Source organism: Myzus persicae, unplaced genomic scaffold (assembly GCF_001856785.1).
Source record: "Myzus persicae strain clone G006 unplaced genomic scaffold, MPER_G0061.0, whole genome shotgun sequence".
NCBI lineage: Eukaryota > Metazoa > Arthropoda > Insecta > Hemiptera > Aphididae > Myzus > Myzus persicae.
The window spans coordinates 213,224-227,940 of record NW_019101124.1 but is presented as its reverse complement, the minus strand read 5'-3'; the positions used below and the strand labels follow the sequence as shown (position 1 = coordinate 227,940).

Below are 14,717 nucleotides of genomic sequence, written 5' to 3'. Positions count from 1 at the left end.
GGGTTTTTTTCTGAAGGTATATCGCCACGTGGGGGGTCAACCGTTTTGCTTAATAGGTACTTACCCTTATGTAAAATAGTTTATTGGGCATAATTATAATAAATTACATCACAAACGTGATAATTAGGCATACATTTTTCTATATTATTTTTTTTGACTAAATCAAAAATTATATGAAATACAGGTGTTCTAATTTTATTTCATAAAATATGTGTGTAAAACTCTATTCCAAAAGTGCATAATTTTTTGCGCATGTTGACTAATGGCTACTAAGATAACTTTGACTTCTATCGCACTTTACGCATTTTTATATGATGGTGACTTTTCCTAACTATCCTTTTGAACTTATTCGCTTAGGTTAAATTAGTTAATAAGCATTAATATGTTCCAGGTTCCCGTAATGTGCATGAGGAAATATTTTGCATAATAACTGGTGGAATAAGTAGTTTACTTAATATGTAATGCAACTAATAACTATAGACAAAATAACATTATTGGGTTTATAAAATGTTTAAATTCTTATCGCTTTACATAAGTCGAAAAACAATTGTTGTAACTATGGCTAATGACGTTTAGGGATAAACGGTTAAAAAAAAGTTTCTTATCGTTGATTAATGACAGCATGACAAGCGAGAAAAATATCGATTAAAATTTGTTTTCCAGTATTACGCCATTGGCTATAGGTTCCTTGACTAGATATCTCTATTTTACGTGCCAAAGGACTTAAACATTAATTGAAAATGATGACTGTCATATTTGAAAGCTACAACTATACAACTATAAAAAAGCAGAATTCGTATAAAATGATGTCCGATCTCTAATAAATATCAGACCAAAAGAGTATTTTTTATTTTTTTATTTTTTAGTATTTTTTTATAATATTGATTTTTAAAATACTGTTTTGTTGGTATATTCTTGTTTTTAGTTTTTATGACAATATTGTAGCTAAACTGTCGTTATTTGTACATTATTTTATCAGAGTGGATAAAATAATTTGATATCAGTTTGAACTTTAAAAAAAAGTATTTAGTCATTTAGATTTCTCACCATACTTTTCTAGGGATCAGATAAATTGATTTTCATCTATATTTTTTATCTCAAATCTAGAGTTTATATTATATTTCATCGGTTTTACTTCCGATACTTAATATAATTAATACCAATCCATGATCATAATATATTTATTATGCGACACATAAATGAACGCAATTTTGAATAAAAAAAATAATTGTTTCTATATAATAATTTTGATATAATACTATTATAATAATTGTATACTTACACATAATCTTAATACTCATAAGTTGCCTTCATTATTAAGTAGATTAACTATTTTAACATTTAATTTACAGAAACGTCTTATTCGACGTGACGATGTATATATATAGTATACATATTATGTGTTTGGCGGAAATTGTTATACATATGATTGATGAAAAAATTTTTTTTTTCTTAGTAGTGAAGTGATAAATGTATATAAATATTAAATAATTTTGTATAAAAAAAAAAGAAAAAGGAACTATTTTGTCTATAAATACTACCTTAACGTCAATGTCTGAGTTAAAGACGACTTCATATATTTTGATCTATAAAATAAATATACAACGAATTTAATATAAAAGTAGAAATTAAAATGAGGGGATTTATAATATTTAGGGTACACACAGTTGCAAAGCATTTAAATGGTAAGGGCTAGCCACTTAACTGCCAAGAGTATACTATGGGTAATATACTTACGCAGACCCGAGTACCCGACCCGCCAATATAATTATATCTCTCTCGTAAATCTCGACCCGTGTACACTATTAACAGCAGTGTTAAACTAATATTATACAATAATAAAATGATATCTCGATTGGAAAACGCACTGCCAAAATTATACTTCATTATTAACTTATCATGCTTTATAAGAATGAAATAAATTAGAATAAATTTAAATAAATCATTTTCACCGTAAATACTGGAAATAATCGTTCTGCAGCTACTGGTTATTGTTGTATTTTGTAAATTATTTATAGTACATTTATTATTTTCTTTGGCCATATACTAATGAAGTAATGAGTGTATATATCGACTCTTAAATTTTTACACAACCGTATTTTCCATGCGTTGATTATACTTAAATATTTTCATTTATATGATCTATTGAGTGAGACTGTTTGTGTGTTACAAATACAGTCATGTGACGTATAAATTAAATATGACGCTTACCTATGTTTTAAAAATGCGACGAAAATATTATGAAATATTTTGTTTGTTTTTCTAGAATTTCGACTGAAACGTATAATAAATATTTTATTTTTTTAGCATCAGACACACATAATAACGATCGAACACATTTGTTCGATGACATTCAATACGTAACATATTAAATTAATCGTTTTTCGTAGACTGCTGGTACACGACTATACACATATAATAGGTACAGGTACATGGGTTCATTTAAGCACGATTAATAAATAGTTACTCATTGAATGTACACTAAATATCGGTACCTACTTTTATGTTATAGAGTAAAATGTACTCGTATTTCGTTGGTGTGGCAAAAATAATAAACTGATGCTCGTAGATTAATTACAGGCTCTCGAATCCAGAAATTAAAAAAGGAGGGGGATAGACACTATAAATTATTTTCAATGTGTACATACTACATATCGGGTTTATGAAAAATAAAAAAGAGAAACATAACATTATTTAGTAAATATATTACACGAGAGTGCATTTAATAGGTAATACAGATGCAATGCAGCACGTTCAATATTACATAGTACTATAATAGTAGTGAGCGAGAAATAATATTAATAAATAAATACAATGATTAAACGAAAAAGGCTCCGATTTCATTTTTCTCGACATCCGAGGAAATAATTTTCAATACACCCACATGGTCTTTTCATAGATTGTGCATAATATGGGCTAACGGCTAATCCATTAAAAATGTTTTTGACTCATCGCTCGTCGTTCTCGACAACGAATAGTCCATGATAAGATTTGCGATAAAGTTTTTGTTTTGAGAAAAAACTCATCACAATGCTCTAACGTTTCAATTACAAGAAATGTCAGAAGAAAATTCCCAAAGAGGGAAGTGAGAGCCCTCTTATCCCGTCTTTCTATTTATCTCTGATTAATTATCCAAACGTTTTTAAAATGTCTGTACAACATAATTAAAGAAATAATAATTAACGTAATAACATAATGTTTTAAAAAATAGTTTAATCAAATTCTGGTGGTAAAATTATCACAGTTGTGTAGGTTTTATATATTTTTTAAAAACTATGTTTTAAGAAGTTTAAGTGCACTAGAATTAAGATCAATTTTTAAAGAAAAATTGCTAGTTTAAAAAAAAAAATGGTGAGATTTTTGAAATTCTCTGTTTTTATGAGCTCGAAAGTGCTGACTATATATCATAAATAAATTCAGTATAAGTTAAAAAAAAAAAAATCAAAAAATATTTTTGTTAGATTCGTCCCCCGTAACTCGTAAGACATTACAATCGACAATCCACCTGAATATTGCCAATCCTCCACATGTTTTGAATAGAATGCTTTTTATATTTAAAATTTAAATACTTATTTTGTTAATTATCATTCATTTATTTTTTTCCCATGTTTGTTATAAAACATTTAATTCTATAGTTTTTTTTTAATGTTTATTTTTACTATGAAATTTCCTGCATATATATGTTTATTTATTTACTTCAATAACCAATGTAATAAAGGACATATGTTTTTATTTGAAAACCACCATGACATGGGAAAGCCGTACCTGTTATCTGTTTGCAGAACATCCTATCAATTGCGTTTTAGACATCTTGTAGGATCAACATGAATGAAAAAATGATTTTAAATTTAAATTTATTTCATACAACACCATACAATATTTTACTACTAGGTTACTTTAATTGTGAATATCATGTATTTGAAAGGTGTTTGGGCATATTTTGCTCAAAGTATTTTTGTCCATAAAATGTTAAATTGTACCTATATACTATATAGTCGTAGTATTTATTTAAAACGTTCAACGTGCATTGGACTTCTAAAGTGGAATTTTATTCATAAAGTTCAGCAAGTTGGAACATTTTGAAGTTAAATAAGGCAGCCAATGGCTTGATCATGAAAAACAAATCGCCTAACCTAACCTTTTAAACACACAGGTACCTGTATATTATGGAGTAATTTATTCAATAATAATAATATACTTAACTAATCGGTTACCAAAATAATATAATATAAAATAATATAAGTCATATTTGTATGAACATCGCGTTTATTGTACAGGTACTATGCATGTGGTATGACGACGGTATATAATATGAATATAAGATATTCAAGAAATATTGAAACACGCGTGTAAATGGAGATAATACCATTTATCCTTTCAGTACGGAGGAGGCGTGGCTATAATAATACAGCCGAGTACATAATTAATTTCAACGAAACAACGACGGATACTACAGAAATAACACCACCCTGACACGTTACCGCCTTCCGGACGTGGTATATTCATCATCATGTCTTTTGTAACTATTATGTTCATTCACTCGAATCACCTGATAATTATAGTTACATTGAAATAAGTAGTTGAAAATGATTATCTATACGAAAATATGGTTAGCTTGTTAAAACAAACGTTTTTGCAATACACGACTGCGCTATAATAAATAACACGATAGTCTGGCATGAGTTTATTATAACGACGTTCGGCTAAATATAGATTGAATTCTACATTTTTTTTCTTTTCTGATTGCCTTTTCGTCATCAATGTAAAGAGCGCACTTTTAATAGGTATACCCGTTAACACACTTTAAAGGTCTTAAGATTAATTTCGTCGGAACAAAAACAGAATTATCCATTTGATACAGATTACCGCACTCGTGTTATTCAAGTACCTACCTAATTCTAGTTCGTAAAAAAAACTTAAAACATTATAAGGATTGAGTTATAGTGATTATCATTCTTATTTTTTTTCATCCGTATAACTCTCAAGCAGTAAATTAAACTGTGAATAAACCTTTGCACTCGTTATAAAAACGGAGGCCTTAAAACAATGGAAAAACGATTGCAACAACGCTAACGTTTCTTTAGGTATATTTTAGTTGTACCTATATCTACTGCTTGTATACATATCACGCTGCAATAAACTATAGCAACCTGTAGATAATTCTCCTATAGTTACGGGACACGCTTTTCAAAGATAGTTTCAAACATTTATTTAATTTTCATCGTCACGAAGACACGCACTGTATGAAGTAAACTATTGTAAACTTCAACAAGACTTTGTTAAGCGTGCCGAGTAGTACGCAATACGCTTTGCCTATATCATAGCTGTGCTCAGATGCCGAAATTTCTGGTTGAGCCTGAGATATAACAAATGGTGCAATACTATTGTACAACGTCTCTTTATTTAAAAAAAATATATAAATCAACATGCAATATAGGTACTTATAAATTTAAAACTGCCACGACAAAATGCAAATAAAAATAAATTTGTTGTATACGCCTATAACAAACAATGTATTGAAGTAAAAAATAAATATTTTCGGAACGTATTGTTAAAATCAAGTATACTAAATAATTGGAGTCAAAATATACTTGTTAACTTACATATTTCGGGGTGATTTTTTGTTCGTTTATGAATATGATAGTACGGTGTTTTCTAAACGCTTAGGAATAAGAACTATTATTATATCGCCTTTAATTAAGAATGGTTTTAAGAGTTATAAAAGTTATATCAGTGGAGTAGATGACTATTTCACTAAACGGAGGCTTATCTGGCGACGTTTTACTATATTGTAATTAGATGACCACTATACTGACGTACTAGACCAATTTGTTGATACATTATTTGGCTTGTTTCTTAATAATACAATATATAATAATATCTATACATATAACATATTATACAATTAAAACAGCTGGAAATTATCAACACCATAATCCAATTCTGTAAGTGGTTATTACCAGGTGAGTACATAAGTTGGCAACGATACAAACGAGAGGATTCCGATGTAATTGGAGTTTATGTTATGGCCTACTACTTGTTTCAACATTTGATTAAAAATGTATACTCTTATATCGTTATGAAGTGAATTATCTGATACCTACTGGGGAGAATATTATGTGCTATCATAACACGAAGATAAATGGATTGAATGGTTGCAAATTTGGGATGGTTTATCAAAACCATGAATTCGTAATATCCTACGTACCGCATGCTTAGTTTATTTGGTCGTATACATGATTTGTATAGAATGGTCTCTATGTGGATAGAAAGTTTTGTCTTCAAAATGATCAACTTAGTTCTTTCTAAAAGTACACTTCATTTTTTTTTTTAGAAATTAAAATTTGAAAATTTAACAGGTTTCCCGCCTTGTTTAAAATCAAGAATAAACAGTATTCGATTATATGAGAGTCATGTGTTGAAAATTAAATTTAAAGTAATGTACAAACAAAATATTGTATAAAGTAATATTTTAGAAATATTGGTTTACAGGTTTACTCTACTAAATTAAAACATAAATTAAGCAGCATTGGTATAAATGCCAAGTATTAAAGATCTAAGTTAAATTGTATTAAAACAATTTAAACATATGTCGAGGATATTGTTTTGCAATAAATAGTGCAAATATAGGCATGTAAGGAATATTGTTTTGAAATGTTCCATATAACACATAGTACTTTTCAAAGTGAATTTCCTCTATATGAAGTATCCTATTCGTTATAACAACTAAATGAAAATGTAAACTATTCACTTTTAATGGTTTTTTCTATTCAAAGGGTTTTTTTTAAATGTGTAATTATAGGATTTTTTTTTACAGGAAAAAAAGTTTAATGCTGCCTGCGTCCAGAATAAGGTAGGCGGCATTGAAACATTTTTATTTTCGAGAATTTTTCATTATGTCTTTATCATAAGCTCAGAAGTTATATTATTATACACATAGAAGAAGAAAAAATCACGGTCATTCTATAAGAGACAGATTGAGATAATTTCGATGACCCGTGATTGACGGATATATTTAAAAATTTCCAATCGATCTATTATAAGTAAATAATAAATATATTATGTTGGTCGACAATAATTTGGACTCTATGTTATCTTTTAGATTTGATGTAAATATATCAAACTTCACCACAAGTATCACACTGACAATTCCATTTATATTCCTGGAAATAACATTCGTGTCTTTAGTTGTACGTAGGCACAAATACTGTGTATTTACTGATATTTATTTTTGTAAATTTGAAATTGAGGTAACTAGACATAAAAGACAGTAAAACATTTTCAGTTGTACATTTGTAATACTGATTATTTTAACAAAAAAAAACTTAGCTGCATACCATTTAATTGTTTTCCAAAATAGGTAGGAATATATATGTATGATATTAGTAACTGTACTGGTTTGTCTTTGTATCACCCCTAAATGAAAACTCTTCTTTTCTACTGTACATTATTTAGAGGATAATTTTTCTGAAATTGTTGGTGTATAAGAACCAAAATTCGTACTAGTAATTTTCGAGTTATTTAACTTTGTATACCTACTAAAGATTACTTTATAATAATGGGTTAAGACAATATCAAGGCTATGTTCCATCTATAATTAATACTAGATCCAATATTGCATCTACTTTATATTTTTTTGTAACTATTTTAAGGACTACTATCATTGGTGTAAACATTTATAACTGAGAAACCACTGATTCAAATTTTGAACTAAGTGAGTACATCAACATTTTCTAAAAAATGATCCAGTAAATAATTGTTAATAAAAAATTTTGTTTTTATTTGATAAACGTAAGTATTTTTGGTACGAAATCACCCCAGGACAGTCTTTAAGTACCTAGTACAAAATAAATTCAAGAATTTGGAAATACGGCCTTTGAGTATACTTTAAAATTACAAAATTCGTTAATTAAATAAATTAAAGAAAACAAACTGGGGAATTCGTGACCACGTTTAGTGAATCAAAATATATATTTATTAATTGTGTATAAGCAGATGATTTAATTTTTATCCTTAGATAACTTTTATTTATTTTTCAGCTTTCATATAATTTGTTATTATTTTATTTATTGTATTTTCGGTAATGTTTTTTTTTTTTTTTGTTTTTTTTTCTATGAGATTATTTGAAATGTGAACGAACACTGTCATATCATTTAAAGTACTTACTCATTTGTCGTTATAAAATAACTTTGGTTGCTTTTTTGTTTCATTACTTTGGTGCTAAATGCTAATAATATTTTTTTTAAGTGGACATTATTTATTTATTAACAGTAGCTCAGCTAGGCGAGAAACAAACATCATATTTTGTAGATATTCTATATTTTTACACACATTACTTTTACTATTTTTTTATTACTTAATAAAATATTAAAGTTTATGTTATATTTATATTTTTTTTAATATTTTTTATTAATGTTGAACTGTTTAATAGATTTTTTGTAAACAAGATTTCACTTAGTAAAGAAAACCTTAAAATAATTATAAAACTATAATAGTTCATTTTATTGTGGCACCACGGAATCTATAGTTAAAAGGTAATAATTATAACTAATAATAGACAATACTACCTACCGTATTGTGTCATCGTAATAGAAATAGATTAGTATAGGTACTCACTTTAGGATCGAGAATGGCACTATTTCGGTGTACTCTATAATCCATCCCTACATCTGTGTATCGACTTAAGATTGAATGGTATGCTGTCAAATATCCATTCCGAAACTAAAGTAGGTAAATCGAACCTATTTGCATACACTATTCGTCAACGGCTGACTAACCATATTCGACATATATCACCTACCAACGTCATCATTTGTAAAGTCTTCTTTTCCAGTCTTTTAAATGTATCGTCATCACTTAGGTAAGTTCACTCGTTTGCCGTTTCGACGATACACTTAGTTCTATGACGACCCAGAATCCAAACAGTTGCTTACTGAATGTTACTTAAGATTTGGTATCTAGTTGCGAATACTAAAATATAACAAACCATAAGATCTTTGCCCTAAAGGTATGTAACGCGTAAAGGCCTTTAAAATGTATCCTATTTTAGTGTTTTCTCTACACGAATGAGGGAACGTTTAAAACTCAAAACCGAGAATTTCAGAGTCACACTAAAATTAAACTGATAATAAATTATTGAAATTAGAACTTGACATATACAGCAGTCGTGGCGTAACGTTGCTTTGGTATATATTATTATTAATGGATATTACCGATACCATCATCACAAATATATGTCAATATGTCATTTACTTTTGTATGTGAAGTAGAAATTGTGAAATTGTTCGTCTCACTATATCAAGTTGTCGTTATCGGTAAAACATTTATGCATTAATTGTGTCTGTATGGGAATAATACGATAGAGGTAGGTAGTTCTTTTGTGACTGAAAGCTAACGGAGATAAAAGTACCGCACAGCTCCGGGACGGTGGGACATCAATACATAGGCTTCAATATGATAACAATAAAATATAATATATATTGTAACCTCAGTGGAAGAGAAGCAGTTTCACAAAACTGTCCGTAAGTAATTAAAAACATCATTAATGGATACTATATATATATTATACACCTTTCGAGACAATAAAGAAGTAGGCACTTTACGATAAGGAAGAATACTATTATCGTTTGCAAAGGCCGGGCGAGAGACGAATTTACCGTTTTCGTGACGTCACTTTACATTGTGCCGCATCATCGAAGAATAACGATTTAAATATTTTTAAGTTCAAACGTCAAAAGCCGTTTGGTTATTTTACCATAACTCATTTCTAAGCATACCTATCGTTGTAATTCTGTTTTGAATAATATTACCAATATTATATCACAATAAAAACACAATGAAATAAACAATGAAATACCACAATGAAATGGACAAATAGTATAACCGAACTTTACTCATTACCCACATAATACAATATAGCATTATAAATAATTTAGGGTACCTATAATAGAAATGGGTAAGTAACTAATAGTAACTGTATACTGCATCAGTCCTAATGATTTACTACGATTCTGAAGTTTTCTTGAATCAAAAGGTCATTAAAACCTCAAAAAGAATAACGAATTGTCTGCGAACGGGCCTAATTTTCCTGAAGAAGGAAAATCGTTTCGATGATTGTTAGAAAGATTGATTATACTTAATATAAATTACTCGCTTTTATAGTGACTATACACATGTAATTTAAATCACATATATTATATCTATACTATTGTCTATATTTTTCCTAACTCAGCACTACTAAAAGTTTTAATTTATATATAAGAAAAATAAATAACTGGTTATGTCATGTCTATTAAGCTAACATAATATTATCAAATTAAATCTCCTCAATTACCCCAAACCTACTAATACGTTTAAATGTTATAATTTTGGATTAAAATATTATTACATTTTGTTTTTAAGTTATTGTTATCTGACGACTGACTGAATAAGTTACAAATATATTATTGTGTAAAATATGTTACAATACGAGTATCTAACATTCTGGTCCATTGACATTATTCGCTCAATTGTATCTTTTTGCCACGTACATTGTTTTAAGTTCGTAGAAATCTGTACAATATTTGTCACTGACTGAAGTATGCCTTGTATTTACCTCTAGAAACCCGTTCGCTCATATTCCCGGAATCGACTTTTTAATATTTTATAGTGTACATACCTTGTGTGGTGCTGCTAAATAATACCTACTGTTTACATTGTGCATTTAATTAATACTTGCCAACCCCCAAAAGAAATTAAATATGCTGTTTAAAATAATTATGCATAAAAATTATAAATACATAGTATAATATATTATGACGTAATATTATTAAACATAAAATATTCATCTTAATTTTATTAAATGTCAGTAATAGCCAATAGGTTGGTGGATAACACTATAATAGTTCATTACTATCAATGTACTGCCAATTGCCATATTATTTAGTATGAGTTAGTATAATACGTGAATATAATATAAATAAATTATCGCTTTTATTATTACTACCGAAGACCGAACATGTGATAGAGAAAATATCAACTACGGAACGTTGTACGAGTGCAACTATCTATACATTCTACATATTATACGTGATATATATTTGAAATTATCGATCGAACACCGTGTTTTGTAAACGCCGGAGGTGAAGCCGTATAATATGTTTCGTTTGTGTATGAATGAAAAGTGATGCGTTATTCGTTCCATTGGAGATTATTTAACGTACAGGGTGGCATTTATGTAAGACAACCGTAATATTATAATATTGCTTCGTGTTTATAATATTTTGTTATTATAATAGTTTGTCTTTTAAACCAGGGTCATAGCCTATTCTAAAATTACATGGCAGAGGGTGTTTCCTCTCAGAAAAATCGACTTATCGATAAATCTATAGATATTTAGATTGAGTACAATAAGCAATATCCAGGTACATATTTTACATATCGGCGGTATTTTTTGAAAAGGGCGTGCGTAAACTAAATTTTAGGAATTATCAGAAAACAAATAAAACTGATTAAATACTCAATTTTTAAGATAGAATATGGTAATATGCAAACAGCCAAAAATCATAATTATTGTTACCCACAAACTGTGTAGGTTGTAAACAATTAGCATACATTCAATGTGGTACAAGTCTTTTCAACGGTTCTGGGTAGATTATTTTAATTTTTAAAAGGGCGTCTGGATATACGATTGTATTGTATCCGTTATTCTTAACTTAACTATTTTTTCGTAGATGTAACTCCGTTTTACTAGATTATTTTAGTACCTAATTATTATTATAGTACCCATCTATTACCGTTATTATATATCAAAGCAATGAAATGATAACCGTTGAACATTGTCTTGTCGTACGTAAGTAGGTAACGTGGTTGGTGTACAAATACTCCACAACATATTTAAAAGGTGATACATGATTACTGATTAGTGTTTAGTAATAACAATTAGAAATTATTACAATAGAAACGTACACAACTATTTGCACTAAAATCTGAAACTACTGAAACTAATAGTTAGGGATTTCCATTTGAAAATTATAATATTAGTTTATAAATAATATTAAATTTTTTTATTTTAGATGAGTGTAAATATGTAATTTAACTAATAATTGTTTTTTTTTTTAACTTCTAATTGTATATGAGTTTCTATGATATTATTTTGCATATGAAATCAATAATATAAATTAACCACTGAATCGCATTTTTAAAACAGCTTGCCGTTATGTCGAATGTGATATTATTTATTCAGAGTTTCACACTGGATGTAGGTACAATTTTCTGACGCGAAACCCAATTCACCTAGCAGGCGAAAATGCCCGCAATGTCAAAGTGCATTATAATATTATAACATTCGGTACGTCACGTCGTGTGTGCTACGACATAATTAAATACATTACTTAATTAACGTCGAATGCGGTTATTCCTTATTAGTGTAATTTATACTTCGGTGACAATATGTCATCAGTGTGTATAATTATGTGCGTGTGGAAATTCCATTTATACCCCTATAGACCATTAAGTATAGATAATATTGTACGAAGTAAAATCATATTCTTACCTTATGACATTGCACGGTGTGTGTTGGTGTAGTTTACACAATAATATAATGCGAGATAAGTTAGCAATGGCAGCGTGTCCGGTAAACAGTTCACCGGACATAATTATACCATAATATTTTAAATTGTATTATATCTTTGACGTATTTGTTTGACATAAACATTTTGAAATACTCGTTTATTGAAAATGTTCAATATTTTCAACGCTATTGTATTATGTTTTCAATACTGTCCTTGGCTTATATGATTAAAATATATATTTATGTATAGTTGAGTTAATATAGTATTAATACATTTAGTTATAATTGTACCCATATTGAATAATTGAAACCTAATGGAATATATTTAATACATTTAATTTTGTGTACCTACAACTTACCAATAGTTAAAATAAAAATAAACGGTTAGCTAAGTAATAAATATTAAATGTAGGTCATAATAACAGTCAAAGTAATACCAAGGACTGTTTTGATTTTTTTTTGTGATTATGTACAATAACTAATACCATGAAAAAATAGATTAATAGAAAAATTATTAATTACTTGAGATTAGAAACTCAATAAGTTTATATTTTAATCGATTAGTATTTCATTTACAATATAATACAATTATTAATCAATTATTAATTGATAAATCGAAGCTTTTGAAATTGTGTAAAATAATATCCAAAAATAAATTTAACACAAAAAAATATTGTACACTTGTTTTACTTTAACTTCCACAAATGCGCATATTCTTTGTTATAATATTAACAGGGATCATAATATTATAACTTCCAATTATTTTTCTACAATTTGTTATTGTTATTTCCATATACAATTTAGTAATTTATTTTGATATTAAATAATTATTATCCCTCCGAAGCCGCTATGCAGTATGCATGTCAAATCGCATTTATTAAATTTGGTAATAAAATGTCGTATTCGCATTACTGCACGAATAATTCTTTAATAATAGTACGAAATGGCCAGCATGCGTTTACTTCTTATTATATACTACATAATACATGTATAGCTTAAGAAAAAAAAGTTTACGGTACACGCAAAGAGGGGTTTTTATTTTTTTGTCACGTACAAGTTTTAAATTGTAATGTGTCTGGTGAGAGTCGACGTACTGTGCACCAGGTGAAAATATGTCAAGGAAATTCATGGCCAACAAAGTCTATGTAATGTTTTATAGCGGTCCTTGGATCCGGGCCAACGTACGAAAAACCGATTGTCACCGTATTCATTTCGATTTCGGTTTACAACACGCAAACGCGCCTGCACCGTGATACCCCCCCCCCCCCGCGTACGATATCATTCACGCAAGGTTCGCATAATAATATATAAGTCCGCACAGACTCACCGCGATAAATGTATAGAAGTGCCCGTAGTTCCCAACGTCTCGCATAAATCTCCCCGCGGGACTGCACGATGCAACAATGTACGAAAACCGAATAATGATAGTTTCTGTTGAAATATAATTAAAAACGTATTGATTTTTTTTCACGGCGACAATAATATCATATTTTGGGCAGTAGACACACCCCCATGAACGGAAGGATGTCGTTAGTGGTTTTGATTTTAACGCGATCCACATCAATGCTCATATGGGAGTGTGTAATGCATTTCTGCATAGTAATAAATAATAATATTAATGTATTGTGGTTTGCGTGTGATTAATAATAATATATTTTAATATGCGGTCGGTCCGTATGTATAGTTAATTGCTTAACTAAATGACGTCAGAGAGGTGTGTTGAGTATAATCCTCAAGATTTCGTGTAGTCTGTCCTTAAAATACACAACCACGACACGCATATTATATGCGGGATTGCGATTTAGAGGGGTGGTCGTTGGTGGGTTAGTATAATGGGGTGGGTCGTGATATGGTTTGATGTAAACAAAATCCCATTAATAGCAATTTTTAATTGAGATAAAGGGTTAAAGTGAAGGTGTACATGGTTATAATGGAGGAGTTGGATAAAATGCTTGCCTTTGGACATTTTTAAGTTCACTACCGTATACACATCACACACACATTATACCCATGCAAATATTAAATTGTGCCGTCATTTATACTCTGTATTTAATTTTACGAGACAAATCTAATGTGGTTTATAATATTATGTATTATTATTCATTATTAAACTGTATTTAATCCTCCGTCTATGCGTATTCTTCATAATGTAAGTACGACTTATATG

General features: G+C 28.9%; 1 protein-coding gene across 2 annotated transcripts in view; it reads left to right on the top strand.

Annotated features, from left to right (window-relative positions):
* Positions 1-14,717, top strand: part of LOC111027791 (potassium voltage-gated channel subfamily KQT member 1) — a 234,949-nt gene that overhangs the window by 27,734 nt on the left and 192,498 nt on the right. The window lies entirely within an intron of this gene.